At 37.3% G+C, this 15,623-nt stretch overlaps 1 protein-coding gene across 1 annotated transcript in view; it reads left to right on the top strand.

The window, feature by feature from the left end:
- LOC134746288 (uncharacterized) overlaps positions 1-15,623 on the top strand; it is a 136,206-nt gene that overhangs the window by 651 nt on the left and 119,932 nt on the right. The window lies entirely within an intron of this gene.

Raw genomic sequence — 15,623 nt, 5'->3', positions numbered from 1 at the left:
TTAATCATACATGACATTTATTTATAAGGAAATTAACTTTCTTGACTTATTTGGCTTGGGATATTCCCTATACTCGTGAATTATTCACAAAAATTAAGACTAAACAAGCAATATGTACATATTTAGTGAGTCTTCCATAACCATGTGTAGCAAATCTCAATGCTATTAAGACGGATCCAATTGTTGTTTGATGACCGGTCTGGCCTAGTGGGTAGTGACCCTGCCTGCGAAGCCGATGGTCCTAGGTTCGAATCCCGGTAAGGGCATTTATTTGTGTGAGGAGCACAGATATTTGTTCCTGAGTCATGGGTGTTTTCCATGTATTTAAGTATTTATATATTATATATATCGTTGTCTGAGTACCCATAACACAAGCTTCCTTGGGCTTACCATGGGACTTAGTCAATCTGTTTACAAACGTAACTATGAACACACATAAGACATACCTACTGTTTCAATGATTTTATTATTATATAGCTTACAATACGAGGGCTGCCTTTTAAGTTCTGTCGTTTGCAAACCACCCGTGATTGCATAAAAAAGAACTAGTGTCTTCTTAAAATATTTGAATTTAGAATTCCAAAACAAAAGAATGACTCGAAATCGGCCCAACCGTTTTAGTACAGCGTTCGTTCAAAGTTGACAAGTCAGTTGTGAAAATGGAAATTTCGAAGGAAAATTTACGTGCGATAATTTTTTACAACTTCAAAAGGGGCTTAACGCGACTTCAGTGCTTCGAAGAGTTGACTACGGTTTTCAATGATAAAGCACCATGCCTCCGGACTGTGGAACGCTGGTATTTAGAATTTCAACGTGGTTGCTCTAGTCTTGGTGATAGACATCGTGAAGGTCGACCAAAAACAGCCGTAACCCAGGAGAACATTGATGCTGTACGGCAACTGATCGTCGAAGATCGCCATGCGACATACCGTGAGATAGAAGCTTCCTTAAGTATTTCAGGGACCAGTGTTCACAGTATTTTGCATGATCAATTAGGCGTAAAAAAGTTGATCTCACGCTGGATACCACATTTACTCAGTGAAGACCAAAAAACGGCTCGCGTTCGATGGTGTCGCAAAACTCTGCGGCAATTCAACCGAGGAAACTCGAAACATGTTTACGACATTATCAGTGGTGACGAATCTTGGATATATGCCTACGATCCCGATTCTAAACAGCAGTCGACTGTTAGGGTGTTCCAAGATGAGCCAAAACCGACCAAAGTAATACGCTCACGGAGCACTTCGAAAAAAATGGTGGCCACGTTTGTGGCGAAAAGTGGCCACGTTGCCACCATCGTGCTCGAGGATCGTAAAACGGTTAATGCTGACTGGTATACCACTGTCTGTTTACCAAAAGTCATCGGCGAGTTTCGAAAAAATAACCCAAGACGTCGTATAAGACTGCACCACGATAATGCGAGCTCGCACACCGCCCGGCAAACAATTGCGTTTTTAAAAGAGCAAAACGTCGAAATTCTGGAACACCCGCCGTACAGTCCAGACTTAAGCCCTAACGATTTTTTTACTTTTCCAAAAATCAAGCAACGACTACGTGGTCAACGGTACCAGACGCCTGAAGAAGCGGTTGAGGCGTATGCCAAAATGGCCATTTTGGAGACCCCGACGTCGGACTGGAATAAGTGTTTCGAAAACTGGTTCGATCGAATGAAAAAGTGTATTACATATCACGGTGATTACTTTGAAAAACAATAAATACCATTGAACACTTAAATTGTCTTTAGTTTTTCCAAACGACACAACTTAAAAGGCAGCCCTCGTACAAGTAAAATGTTTGTGACATACAGATGTACAGACTGACAGATGCAATAAAACTATAAGCCACACACCAGCCAACTTACCACCCAGTGTGTTTATACAAAAAGATGCTTCAGATGCAATGTAGCTATCACCTTTCTAATAACAAAGCTGCATCAGTGGTTCAGCACATATGAGTGGAATACATATAGGGTATTTGGATTTCAGAAAACTGGCTAATCAAGGTTAAAGACCGAGAAAGGTGGAAGGATATGGAGGAGGCCTATGCCTGACAGGGGTCCTTAATATAGTAAAATGAAATGAAAAAATGAAAACAATACTATTAGAAAACTTTTATTTTGAAAAACTATTTAAGGTAAAATAAAGGCATTAAATAAATAAATTTTACTGTATTTAAATTAAATTATTTTACACTATGCATAGAATAAAGCACCAGAAGATCAATAGAGAAACATAGCAGTTATTTTGAGACTTAATTTCTAATCCACAATCTACTTAATGATTGTGAATTGGGTCATTTTAGTCCAAATTAATGCTATAATTGTGCTATTACTAAATGGGACAATTATTTGTATGCATCTTCTTAATCTGACAGTTCCCAAGTGAAAATTGGGCGTCGAACTTGTGATCGTCAGAATCGTCAGATTTAGGAAATGCGTAAAATTAATTGTCAAATTAAGTTATAGAAAAATTATATCATCAACTTGGACCAAAATGACCAAATCCACAATCTACTTGATTTTTTAACCCTCCACCAAACCCCGAAATTAAAAAAAAAATGTTGACGCTTTCGTCACAGTCTATGAACCAATACAGTCGTTCGACAAAGCCGCCTAGACAGGGCAATCGTGCAGGGTGCGAGGGGCGAGGGGTGTACCGTGTACCGCGCACACCCGAGCTGCTTACATTCGCCATTGTTAGTAGCTGCGTACACGTCAAAGTCGTCGGTCCACTGTATACTTTTTACACTGTGCTTTTGCGCTCGCTGGAAAAGAAAACTTAATATAACCTTTTTTTCCCCCTATCATCTAATCTTTCGATTCCAATAGGTCTACGACGCTCGAGTAACTACACATTTAGCATTACCGGCTCCCCAGCTATTCCTGATGATATGATATCAACTTAACACATCACAGAGCTACTTGCTAGCACTTTTGGCTGCGCACCCAATTTGAGATTTTAATCATCAATTAGTCCTCTTGATTAGGTCTATTCCTTTTTAGGGTTCCGTACCCAAAGGGTAAAAACGGGACCCTATTACTAAGACTCCGCTGTCCGTCTGTCCGTCCGTCTGTCCATCTGTCTGTCTGTCACCAGGCTGTATCTCATGAACCGTGATAGCTAGACTGTTGAAATTTTCACAGATGATGTATTTCTGTTGCCGCTATAACAAAAAATACTCAAAACAGAATAAAATAAATATTTAAGTGGGGCTCCCATACAACAAACGTGATTTTTTTGCCGTTTTTTTGCGCAATGGTACGGAACCCTTTGTGCGCGAGCCCGACTCGCACTTGGCCGGTTTTTTAAATAACCTGTTAAATACATATACGAGTGTTTGGAATAATGAAATACATATACTGACAAAGAGGCAATCTTTGCACAATGCATACAAGCATTGATTTAGCTTGATCTTACATTTATTAACCGACTTCAAGATTTCAAAAGGAGGAGGTTATCAATTCGGTTGTTTTTTTTTTTTTTAATGTTTGTTACCATAACTCCGTCATTTCTGGGCCGATTTTGAAAATTCTTTTTTTGATTGTAAGTATATACATACAGATTGGTCCCGTTTTTGTCAAAACGCAGTTCTGATGATGGGATTCATGAGGAATCGAGGGAACTCCTCAAATGTTAAAGGCTTACATATAGTGATTTTAGTATTTTTATCAACAAATCAAGCACTTACATTTTAAAAAGTGACATTTGATGAAGTGGAACTGCTGATGATGATCAGAACGGAACTCTTTAAAGACGCATAGTTCACGTTTGGCGATTTGTCCTCTTCGTTATGTTTGTTAAGCATGTTAGGTTTTCAAGAAACATTTTTGTCAAGCCCGAGTTCTGATGATGGGATCCATGAGGAATCGAGGGAACTCCTCAAATGTGAAAGGCATACATATAGTGATTTTTGTATTTTTATCAACAAATCCAGCATATCCATTTTAAAAAGTGACATTTGATGAAGTGGAACTGCTCATGATGATCAGAATGGAACTCTTTAATGACGCATAGTTTACGTTTGGCGATTTGTCCTCTTCTTTATGTTTGTTAAGCAACTTAAGTTTTTAAGACATATTTTTGTCAAGCTCGAGTTCTGATGATGAGACCCATGAGGAACCGAGGGAACTCCTCAAATGTGAAAGGCATACATATTGTGATTTTTGTATTTTCATCAACAAATCCAGCATTTACATTTAAAAAAGTGACATTTGATGAAGTGGAACTGCTGATGATGATCAGAATGAAACTCTTCAATGACACATAGTTCACGTTTGGCGATTAGTTCTCTTCCTTATGGACCCAGACCCAAACTTGGACTCGGACCTGGACCCGGGTCGGACATGGACCCCAACTCGGATCCGGACCCGGAAATGCTACTAGAAAAGTGGGTTAGGTTAGGTTAGAACTGTGACCCTTACAGAAAGGAAATGCTATCAGAGAAGTAGGTTAGGTTAGAACTGCGACCCTTACAAAAACGAAATGCTACTAGAAAAGTGGGTGGTTTTACCTCCTTTTCTACATTTTTAGGCAATATTATAATAATTAGGCAATTAGGCAAAAGATGGATTAGGATAATTAGGCAAAATATGCTGTCTTTTTCATTTCATTGTCTGGAATCTAAGAGTGCACCATCAACAATAAGTAAACTTTCAGCGGCATTCCCCATTGAAGTCGGTTTTTTTTTTCTTAAAAATTATTATGAAGTTCCTGCCTTGTTATCTAGTTTTGTGGTTGGCTTATATTATGTATTATAGGTAATACTTTTAAGCCTCCTAGCTTAGTTGGTAGTGACCCTACCTACGAAGCAGAAAGTCCTAGGTTTGAATCCTGGTAAGGGCATTTATTTGTGTGTTTTTCACAAATATTTGATCCTAAGTAAATATTTGTGTCAACTTTACGCAAATAGTTAATCCACTCCGATATATCTCATAGTGGCTGTACTGTACCTAAAAGCTGCATCCACCTTAAAATCCCAACACTGCATAACTCGTTTAACACAACTCACTGCAAAACTCGGTGTGTGCATCATGCCTTTTTACGGTGCACACTAGCAACCATGTCATTGCCAGGTCTTAGAGTGTTTCGCCACCGAATCGAGTCATCAAGTATGCAAAATCATGTTAAGCATGCGCCTCTGTTCCCGAGAATTACGATACAGCTTCGTGAATTCGAAGTAACGTGGGAAAATATATTTCCGTCCAAATTCTCTGCACTTAAAAATTGTTAGATTATTTTCTTTCATCACCTTGTTTTTAACTCATATTGTTTCACGCAGGCATTCAGGGAGTTACGGATTTTTAACGAAAATTTGCTTTGCCTCACATAAAGGGGTATTGCGCCATAATATTTAAAGTTAACTGCAAATAAGATCCAAATTTAATAAACTTGGTAAAACAATTCAGCTCTAGTATTATTTATTTATCGTATGGCTTCGTTATATGTCACTGGATACAAAAAAACTTAAAATTCAAATTTCGCCCTACTCAGGTAAGCAGCCGCTCTAGTGGTTACTTAATAGTAGTTTATGCAACTGATACATAATGAGAGGCCTAGAAACAAGAGTATGGTTTTATGAAACGAGCGGCAGCGAGTTTCATAATAGAATCACACGACACGAGTGTTTTAAGGCCTAATTATGTACAGTTGCATACACTACTTTATCTACACACACCTCATAACATAAGTACTCTAAGATGGGTTTAGAAACCGTAGGGAAATGACCTGCATTGCTACTTGTGCTCCCTGTAATAGTAGATTACTAATGACTACAGAGGCCGTGAAGTTAGGGGTTGCCGGCCTCATAACTATCCAGCCTTACTATAGGTTCGGCCGTCTATTCTATTCGGTCGGCAACCCCTTACTTCACGGCCTCTGTAGTTATGTACTTCTCACGCCGAGGTAGTGCTTTTCTCAAACGTGCAATGAAATAATAATACAAATATGATGATGATGATTGTTTCATGTCCTGTGTGTGTAACATAATGGCTACTCCGTGGATTCTAGAACCACAGCGAGCATCCAAAAGTCCCTACTCCCAAGCCTAGTTGTAATAATGCATTTCCTACGGTTTCTGAACGCGTTTTAGAGCACTAATGAAATGAAATGAAATATAATTATTTCGAGTAGCTATACAGATTTGTTAGTAGACTTACGTTCCTAATGTTAGTACAGTCAGCTGCAGAGAAAAGGTACCCCCACGTCCATACTAATTTTCAGAACTTTGTATGTAGGGGGGGGGGGGTGCCTTTTATCTGCAGCTGACTGTAACTAAACCTAATTAACTATTATACACCTATTTACAAGACTACAATATATATACACTGCCGGCAATATGCATCATTCAGCAGTGTCTCATATACGGGCAGTCAAGTCTGTCCGCTATCACACACAGGATAGGGTACTAATGATATGTGTGTAGATAAAGAGTATATTATATTCTATTTATGTGTATTTGTGTACCTACACAGGTACACATCAATAGACCTACTTGCATTGCATATATTTTATTACGAATAAAAACGTTATTTAAGACGAACGCAAACGCGCAATGCGTTCATCCGTTTTTGCGTAACCACTAATGCGAGTGGACCAAGGAAACCACTCGGTTAAGTGTTATTCATATTACCTATGCAACTATGTAGGCATTTAGACTAGATGATAGGTTGTTGCTCAGTATTTCTTTGGTATTTCGGTCATATCGTTTACATTGTATTTTCAAAAAATTCACTCGGCAGTGCTTGTTTTTTTTTATAACTTATACATTTAATACACAAATGCGTTACAAATAATAGTTAGGCACATTAGGTAAATAAAGCGCACACTGTAAACTATTTTATTTAACTCTAACATATCTTTGATGCATATTACGTATCTGATTCTGGTCATGGCGATGGCGACCAGCATCCAGCAGTTATTAAAATAATAGTACATTACTACAGAGGCCGTGAAGTAAGGGGTTGCCGGCCGAACGTAGTGAGACCGAATAGTTATGAGGCCGCCAACCCCTTTTCACGCCGAGGTATGTATAGTGCTTTTCTCAAACATGCAATGAAATAATAATACAAACATGATGATGATGATGATGATGATGATGATGATTGTTTCACGTCGTAATGTAATAGGTTATTCAGTGCGTGGAGTATCGAGGAGGAACAAAAATTTGATTATTTTTGCACACTACGACACACGGTTTGGGAGATACAGATAAAAAGAAAAAAAAAAGGTTTTTTTTTTTCTTTTGTTTATTTTTTATTCTTTCTAGGGTCACCTAGAGGGGAACGAAAATTTGTGTTTTTTTGCGCTACGACGCATGGTGTATGAGATACAGTACAGCCCTATAAAGTTTTTTCTTTTTCTTTTTTTCACTTTTGATTTTCTTTGTGTTTTTTGTGTATTATTTTGAGGTTTCTTAAAGGGGAATGAAAATTTTATTATTAATTTGATACAGCCCTATAAATATTCTTTTTTTTTAGTTTTTTTTTTCAAATATAAATGAAGGGTCTCCTAGAGGGGAACGAAAATTTTATTATTTTTGCGCTACGACGCATGGTTTAGGAGATACAGCCCTATAAAGATTTTTGGTTTTTTTTTATGGGTTTTTTTTTTCTAATATAAATTGAGGGCACCTAGATGTAAACGAAAATTTTATTATTTTTACGCTACGACGCATGGTTTATGAGATACAGCCATATAGTTTTTTTTCTTTTTTTTTTCATTGTGTTTTTTGTGTATTATTTTGGGGTTTCTCAAAGGGGAACGAAAATTTTATTATTTTTGCGCTACGACGCATGGTTTAGGAGAAACAGCCAAATAAAGATTTTTTTTATATTTTTTTTTTTTTTTTTTTTCAAATAGAAATGAAGGGTCAGCTAGAGGGGAACGAAAATTTGATTATTTTTGGGCTACGACGCATGGTTTAGGAGATACAGCCCCAAGATATTTTTTTGTTTTTTTTTTTGGGTTTTTTTAAACATGTTTAACCGCTTATAAATATAGTACCATAGATGTCGTATTTTTTTTAATGTCGCAAGTATGCTTACAGAGAGAGTGGTCGTTGGCTGTATGTAATATTTCCTTTGTCAGTCTAATCTTAGTGAGCAAAAAAAAGTTAGAGCAGCGGACAATAATGTACGTTTCATACTATCTCCCTACATTACTTCTTGGCCTAGGTCAAGAAGTAATGTAAGGAGCCATAAATGAGCAACTTCATGCCTTCATTTCGTGACATTAACGCATACATTTTGGAGTATGTTTGAGAAAACTATATCTTAACGGCAATCTTACTAAATCTTCGTTCCTAGACGGTGACAGAAACGTTGAGTTATCGCCCATATGCCTTATGCATAAAAGTATTTACAAGCAAATGTTTAACTCTCACATTTTAAATATCAATGCATACGAAAACTCAAACCTGGCTACATGAGGATTAAGGTGTACACTTAAAGAACAGGTAAAAACAAAATAAGAGTTCGCTAAATATCGTTAGTGTTTACATTTTGTATGACATGACGCAAGGAAAGCCAAGTGAAACTCGAGATTTCAGATTGTGGCTTGTTAACTGAACCGGCTGGGTCGGAGTACCCTAAAAACTCAGTCAGTAAAATAATTAAAATTCAATCATGACAGATATGAATATGACATACGAGGTGTCCTTTAATAGCACAATCTGATTGTCTCACCTCGAAATCCTTCCAAAGATATGAAATTTGGTATGTATGTTAATTAAAGGTCTCTTTTTCATGTCCACACTATTTGACATTTGGGGACCTCGAGGAATCGCAGCCATCTTGGAAAATGTGTACCATCCTGGAGAAATTTGCGTTTTACTCTAAATGTACGTTCTCTATGAAAATATGGTTTAAGGCAACATTAAAGCTTAATAAATTCTACACGAAAAAGTCCTAGATATCTTTGCGGAAAAAGTACATCTTGTTATAGAAAATAATAGCTGAATCCAGATTTAGCGCTTATACACTTTCAGGGGATATTCTCTTAATATGAAATTGGAGGAATATGAATTTCACTTTTTTCTATACATTTGTACACGTTCTACCCCAATATCAACATTTTCCTCGACTGCGACTTAAACAGAAAGTAGGGTTATGGGTTTAAATACTGCAGATCAGTGCATTCTGTAGTGAGCTAAATATTATCCGTCCTGTATCCTGAGGGATACAGGACGGATTTTTTAAAGTGACATATCGGTAGATTCCTCTTGACCTTTACAACCTGTTTACACCTGTTTTATTAAAGAAAAATCAATACAGCCGCCTTGAGAGGACGCCGAATAGTAAATCATATTTTTACTTCTAGCGCCTTAACTATTGAGTGGATTTCAATAAAATAGACATCAGTAGATCCATAATTAGTACAAGAGTGCTATGCAATGCAATACAAATTTACTAAAATAAATGGAGGAAAACTTAGGACTTAAAAATGAGACTGCAAAAACAGATTTTAGGTCTTAAATGGGGTTTAAACAATAGTGACAGTAATGAAATTTGACACCTACAATTTCAGGGATCCCTGTTTGCGTGTCATAAAAATAAAATTGGAGCTTCGGGGTCCACGGGGATCAAACGTCCACCATGTCCCTAAAACGGAGCTTTCTTCTAGACTCTTCTCGATATGGCTCAGAAGTCAAAAGGTTATACCTACTTAATCATCTCCTACTAAAATTTTATTTTAAGACGGGTCAGAAATAAATACTTGTAAATTTTTTTTACCAATTTTTGGAACACAAAAACATTATCTACACAACCACGAAAAAAAAAATGTGTGGAAACTTGTAAGCTTCCCTTGTAACTTGTAAGCCCTATTTTTAGAAAAAGGCTTCGTTTTTGGGACATGTTGTTGTGACTTTTTAGTGTGGAATTTAATAAGCTTTCGTTTCGCCATACACAGTATTCACATTAAACCCAGATATTCCGAGAAAAAAAGAAAAACCAAAAAAGACATATTTTTCAAGATGGCGTTTGATCCCCGTGGTCCCCGAAGCTCCAATTTTATGACACGCAAACAGGGATCCCTGAAATTGTAGGTGTCAAATTTTATTACTGTCACTATTGTTTAAACCCCATTTAAGACCTAAAATCTGTTTTTGTAGTCACATTTTTAAGTCCTAAACAGTTTTCCTCCATTTATTTTAGTGAATTTGTATTGCATAGCACTCGTGTACTAATTATGGATCTACTGATGTCTATTTTATTGAAATCCACTCAATAGTTAAGGCGCTAGAAGTAAAAATATGATTTACTATTCGGCGTCCTCTCAAGGCGGCTGTATTAATTTTTCTTTAATAAAACAGGTGTAAACAGGTTGTGAAGGGCAAGAGGAATCTACCGATATGTCATTTTAAAAAATCCGTCTAGTATCCTGAGCTACAGGCTGTACTGATTTTCAGTATTTAAACGCATAACCCTACTTTCTGTTTAAGTCGCAGTCGAGGAAAATGTTGATATTGGAGTAGAACGTGTACAAATGTATATACAAAAGTGGAATTCATATTCCTCCAAGTTTCATATTAAGAGAATATCCCCTGAAAGGGTATAAGCGCTAAATCTGGATTCAGCTATTATTTTCTATAACAAGATGTATTTTTTCCGCAAAGTTATCTAGGACTTTTTTGTGTAGAATTTAATAAGTTTTAATGTTGCCTTACACCATATTTTCATAGAGAACGTATATTTAATGTAAAACGCAAATTTCTCCAGGATGGCTGCGATTCCTCGAGGTCCCCAAATGTCAAATAGTGTGGACATGAAAAAGAGACCTTTAATTAACATACATACCAAATTTCATCTCTTTGGAAGGATTTCGAGGTGATACTTAATCCGATTGTGCTATAAGCTATCTAACTTTTTATGCCACGTTGGAAAAAGGCATTGTTCCATCCATCTTATATTAAAGTGGTATTACTTGATTGGGAAGTTAAAACACCTTAGGTATTTTATAATTTTCTATTTTGCCACCAAACTAATGAACAATAATGGTAACTCGATCCCACGACAGACAATGCGATGTGGGGCAAGCGTCTGACACAATTTAATTTGAGCGAGACAACGCCATATTAGCGTTTCGTTTTAATTAAAAATGACATATGATTAGCGGAGCCTCGAGTGCACATACGACCATTTTATGAACGTGACAAAGGTTACCCGCTTTTTATTCTCACAATTGTAATTCACAAGACAAATGAAGCTTGTCTACCTACAGCTTATATGGGAAGCGGACAAAAACTTACAATAGAAATGTAATACCTACTAGTTTATTTTTATTAGCGATCCAGATTTCAAATTCTAATATTCTAATTAGGTACTAAACTAATAAATTGTGATGTTAATGCAGAAAAACTAAGAAAGCTAAACCGACTGTAATAATCGTGTTACTTGCCATTTCTAATAAAATGATTTTGATTAAACTAGTTGTGATGCTATACGAATTAGGTCCTTGAACTTTGTCAGACTGATGTCTTGTGTGCGTGTATCGGCTATGAGAAAGATAATACAATTTTTATGGTCCCGAGGTCGCATGCCAAGTCCGGGTGCCAGGGGCGGACTGGTGCTAGCGTGAGCTAACCCCCCACAGCCGACCTATGAAAACGTTCACTGCTTCATAGTTTTAATGTATATGTGCACAAATCTATACTGGGTTGAAATATTTGAATCGTGTTTATCGTCGTTCCCCTTTATTTAACTATTGTTTTATTAGGCAATGTAACAAAATGTAAATTATTTCTATTATTTTTTAACATAGTTCCATAAAATTATACTTACTGAATTTACATTCCAATAAATATGTATATTAGAGTTTTGAATGATTCACGGTTAGTTTCACTAGACTTATATTGATCGGGATATAGACCGTGATTACCTTTTGTATTATTTGTGAGCTCCCGATATATACAAAAGGTAATCACGGTCTATATCCCGGTCAATATAAGTCTAATATGTATATTGTATTCAAGTAGTTTATTTGCTTTCATGTTGTGGTACTTGTTGTACATAGGTTCTTATAAGATAAAAGTATCAAACATGGCAATTCTTAAAAGTAACTTAAGCTAACTTAAACTAATGTTTAAGTTAGCTCAAGTTACTGTAACTTGTAACTTTGTATTGCTCGTTAAGAACAATTTGAAAACTTTGTGGTGTACATAAACTGTACTTTTAAATGATTAAGCCACGAATAATGATTTATAAATCTGAATTATAAATATTTTAGGCCTTAATTTTTTGATTTATTATTTTGTAGCATATTTATCACTCCGTTAAAATAGGCAATATCTCTATATCGGGTGTGGCCTGTAACAGGAGGAAAAAAATTAAATATCTATAATGAGTAATGAGCATTCGATTTTAAGATTTAGATGCATTTTTTCAAATTTCCGCTCTGCTTTAATATCTGCTAATTTGCACATACATATGTAGTTCCTAATGGCTGCTAGCTTATAGATTTTCCTACTTATTTAATGGTTTAGTTTTAATTTAAACAACAGCGTTCCACTAAAAATAAAGGTGTCTCGAAATGTTACTTTCACTATTTCAGCATCACGCTGACTCAGTATGATTCAGTGCCCCATAAAGTTTCGTGCACACTCGATATAAACATTATAGTTACGTACCAGTCGCGTGTTGGCAAAACCTATAGCTACCTAGTTGGCAATGCTCTTGCTCAGTTTGGTATTATCAGCCAGTTCGGATTCGACTGGCGAAACTTATACTGCTTCGGGTGCAAAACAAAAAAAAATCTAAACCTTGTAATAATAAAAATACCGCTTGCAAAGTGAATACATCCTGTGGGACCAGCTTCCACTTTTTAAGGAGAATAATAATGCTTACAAGAAACATTGTACCTGCTAAAGCTGGACCAATAAAATATGGATATGAAAACTTGTGACTTAAAAACGTTGCCAATATGAAAACAGTTTCGTTTTGTAAAAGGAAAGTACGGAAACTGGTGCGTGCATCATAATCATAACGTACATAATTATAGATACTGCACTTATGAAACTCATACTCCACACCGCTTTTATCCACTGTTGGAACAAATATAAATATCATGAAAAGCCAATCCAACATTTTATTCGCAATACACAAACCATGCCTGCAGTCTGTTTGAAGCCACAGCCTATTATATTCGACTGTACGTCTACATGATCGTATTTTGCATATTAGGTTGATGGCTTAAAGGGCGGTAAAATCAAATAACTTTATCTGAATGAATGTTAGGTACAATTTGCCAACCTCTTCCTTCGTGATATAATGCTGTAATACATACTAATCTAACTAAACCGCTTTCCGACCAGCAGAGGTTAAATACCTATTATAAGGTTATTGATGTCCTTTGAAAGTAATCCATTACTTAATCTACCTATCGGTCGATGTTAAAGACTCTTGCAAAGAATTCTACGTAGATTATGCTCATTTACACATGTATTTGTATGTATTTCATCTATATAAATTAGATAACTTTAATATTAATCATAAGAATTCTGTCAAATACGTTGACAGAATAGGACTTCTACAGCCTTTTTCAGCTAAATGGTGTTGATTTATTTATTTCATGAACAGAATAAATTGCATGTATGCTGGGGAGCATGGGTTGTGACGTACTGATGACTTATTTCGATTGCATCAGGCGATCAGCTAATTTCGTATTACATCGATAGCTTCTGCAACATTCAACAGCATTCAAAGCCATAGTCTCGGACGTTAACTGTAAGAACCGTGGAATTTCCATTAAATCGTAATGTTCTTTTTACGCAACGCCTAATGGCTTTTTGACTGGTGAAGACGGCTTTGTTTCAATACACATCACTGTCGGTTCAAAAGGTGTTTCTTAAACTGCCAAATATAATATACACGTGTGCTCTCTTAGTGCTGCAATCCTTTTTTTCCTAGCCTATTTGAGTGTCCCACTGTTGAGCAAAGGCCTCTCCCCTAACTCCCGATTTGGAGCTTCTTCCGGCCAGTTGTTAAGGAAGGCGTCAAAGTCGTCCCGCCCTCTCCGCCTGGGCCTGCCCCGCCAACGCTTCTTCGTCGGCATCCACTTGGTGGCTATGTTAGTCCACCTATCCGGATGCATGCGATAGACGTGGCCAACCTAGTCCCATTTAAGCCTGGCGGTTTTTTGCCAACGTCAGCAATGCGAGTTTTAGAGCACAGCGTGGTGTTCTGGACGCGATCGGTCCTTTTAACACCTAAAATGCTGCGCTCCATATATGCACGCATAGCACGTTGGCAAACCTTCAGTTTGGACTTCTGATTCTCTGTGAGTGACCAAGTTTGGGCACCGTAGGTTAGGTTAGGTTAGTATACACAACAAGCAGTATACACAAGTCAACGAGTTTTCGCTTAAGTGACAGTGGAAGATTTGCCTTCATTAGCTCTTTCATGGACCAGTAGCTCTTCCAGGCGTTATCGACCTGGCTTTCGACCTTGGTCTAGCCTGTTGCTGAAAGAGACTAGCTGGCCCAAGTAAATATACTCGTCAACATAATGTATAGTCTGCCCGTCTACCGCGACCCCACGTTTCTTGCTGTTGGTTATCACTTGCGTCTTTGCACAATTAATTTGAAGTCTAACCTGAAGGCTTGCGTTGCTCAGATCTTGTAGCATTTGCTGAAGTTGGGCTTCAGAGGAAGCAAAGAGAACAATGTCGTCGGCGAAACGAAGGTTTGATAACCTCCTGTCACCGATGACCACTCCTCTAGGCTCCCAGGAAACCGCCAGGCTCTTGAAAACATCTTCAAGGGTGCTAGTGAATAGTTTTGGAGACAGCGGATCACCCTGTTTGACGCCTCGCTGTATAGGGAACGACGGGCCGGAGTATAAGCTAAAGCTTATACAGACATAAATGTCTGCTGTACTATTCCTGTATATATTTTTAATTAAATTGATGTGGGTAGGGTGGGTATTTTGGTTTTGAAGTGCAGTTACGATACTTACGATGGCAGAATGGGTGATACTATCAAATGCTTTCTTTTATCTACAAATGCTAGGTATAAGGGGATTTTGAATTCGGTAAACTTTTCTATGATCTGGTTGATTGTATGGAGGTGATCGGTGGTGGAGAACCCAGGACGAAAGCCGGCTTGGTTGGGGGGTTGGTGTTGGTCGAGTTGCCCGGCAATGCGACGCTCAATAATTTTAATAAATATTTTATATATATGGGATACCAGACTGATTGGCCGATAGTGTCCTATGTCGGCTCTATCACCTTTTTCACAAATTTAAACTTCATGCATGAGGCTAATTGCTTTCTGATCGTTGATTAAATTCAGCTATGCCACCCAAGTAATCGTTTGAATCGAAACCTGTGAGACCCGAATAAACCGCCGCCATTGCTATAATAGGTGAAAACAAAAATCGCAACTTTACCAACGCTATATCGGCTTTCTAAGTTTCTATAATATGCATATTGGTTTCTAACCGCAATTTGTCTGCTTGTCTGAATGTTACATTTTATATCGAGATTGTAACGGCTCCGTATATCCTCATTACCTACGGCTCCGCGTCGAATCATATCGATCGGGGCGTAGCTTCTGCGACATCCTTTATCGATCTACTAGAACAATCAAATGGTAACCTTACTAGTACTATATAAGGTATATATTCCAACTTA

Source organism: Cydia strobilella, chromosome 1 (assembly GCF_947568885.1).
Source record: "Cydia strobilella chromosome 1, ilCydStro3.1, whole genome shotgun sequence".
NCBI classification, from domain to species: Eukaryota; Metazoa; Arthropoda; class Insecta; order Lepidoptera; family Tortricidae; genus Cydia; species Cydia strobilella.
Note: the sequence above shows the minus strand (reverse complement) of the source record. Positions and strands in the feature narration are given on the sequence as shown.